The following is a 1,911-nucleotide window of genomic DNA, read 5'->3' on the forward strand; positions in this document are numbered from 1 at the left end:
ACCTCAGAGTTCTAGGGCAGCTAATTGAGTGGTGTGGTCATGAAGGTATGTGAGCTATAAAGTAAAAGAGAGATAATAATGAGTCTCAGGTTTCTCCTTGCAGATAGCCTATAAATGGATGTGTAATAGAGAGGTTTATTACCTGGATTCCTTTCCCAGGAAAGGCATATTGATTAGGGCCCTGGAAGGGGAATGCAACCCTTACGGAGAGCCTATAAATGGATGCATGAGGGGTGTCCATCTCTGTGGTTGAGATAAGGTTGTAAAAGTCTTTCTTCTCCCACTGCTCCTCCAGGCCTGCATGGAGGCCCCCACCTCTTGCAGTTTTTGTGGTCAGTCTGGTTGTCCTGTATCATATCCTGTTCCCTCTTTAGCTGTGAGCCCAATATGTTCTTCCTGATAATCATAAGCTTATGTTTAACCTACTATCTTGCTAAGGTGTATGATTTCTATGCTGACACACAGAAAGTTATCTTTACATTGTTCTGCTTTTATAATACTACATTGTGATTTTTGTGCATCAGTTTTTGCAAATGTATTCTTTTCATATATATAATATATATATTTTAATAGAGATGGGGTTTCACCATGTTGGTCAAGAGGCTGGTCTTGAACTCCGACCTCATGATCCACCTGCCTCTGCCTCCCAAAGTGTTGAGATTACAGGCATGAGCCACCGTGTGGGGCTGGCTGCCCAATTCTATTAGTCTGTTTTCACAGTGCTATAAAAACTACCTGAGAATAGGCAATTTATTTAAAGAAATGTTTAATTAACTCTCAGTTCTGCATCGCTGAGGAGTCTTCAAGATACTTCCAATCATGGGAGAAGGTAAAAAGGAAGCAAGGCACTTCTTACATGGTGGTGTAAGAGAGAACGAGGGCAGAAGTGTCACACTTTTAAACCCTTAGATCTCATGGGAACTTACTATCACAAGAACAGAATGAAGAAAATTTGCCCATCTGGTACAGGTTTCTTCAATGACAAATGGGAATTACAATTCAAGACGCATTTTGGGTGGGAACACAGAGACAAACCACATCACCACTTAAAGGATCCACAGCCAGGAAGGTCAAAAAATCAAAAATTTAGAAATAATTGTTATTGGCTGGGCATGGTGGCTAACGCGTGTAATCCCAGCACTTTGGGAGGCCAAGGTGGGCGGATCATCAGCCATCATGGTGAAACCTCATCTCTACTAAAAACAGCAACAACAAAAATTAGCCAAGCGTGGTGGCAGGTGAATTCAGCTACTCGAAAGGCTGAAGCAGGAGAATTGCTTGCACCTGGGAGGCTGAGGTTGCAGTGAGTGGAGATTGCGCCACTGCACTCCAGGCTGGGCGACATAGCAAGACTCTGTCTCAAAAACAAACAAACAAACAAACAAAAACAGGAAAAAGTACAAAGTATAAGATAATTAAGGATCTCAAAGTTTAGACAAACAAAAACTTTCATTTACAAGAACTGTAAAGGTGATTAGAAAGAAGGTGAGAGAAGAATAATAAAATAGAAGGGGGCAAATTTAGATTCTAGATCAGAGAATGTTTTTCCCTGAAGTCAGCATGTTCTTAAGAGAGACAGAAAATTGTGTTGTATGTTGGCTCAGACTGAGGGTAGCTCAAAGTTCAGGAGCCCTGAGGAAGGAGGGAAACTTAAGAAAAGTTTGGTTAAGAAATATTTGGTTTTGGGGCTGGGCGTGGTGACTTACATCTGTAATACCTGCACTTTGGGAGGCTGAGGCAGGCAGATCAGGAGGTAAAGAGATTGAGACCATCCTGACTTATATGGTAAAACCCTGTCTCTACTAAAAATACAAAAATTAGCTGGGTGTGGTGGCGCACACCTGTAGTCCCAGTTACGCTGGAGGCTTAGCAGGGAGAATCACTTAAACCCGGGAGACAGTGGTTGCAGTG

The sequence above is a fragment of the Sapajus apella genome, unplaced genomic scaffold, assembly GCF_009761245.1.
Source record: "Sapajus apella isolate SASKATOON/1434 unplaced genomic scaffold, GSC_monkey_1.0 scaffold247, whole genome shotgun sequence".
NCBI lineage: Eukaryota > Metazoa > Chordata > Mammalia > Primates > Cebidae > Sapajus > Sapajus apella.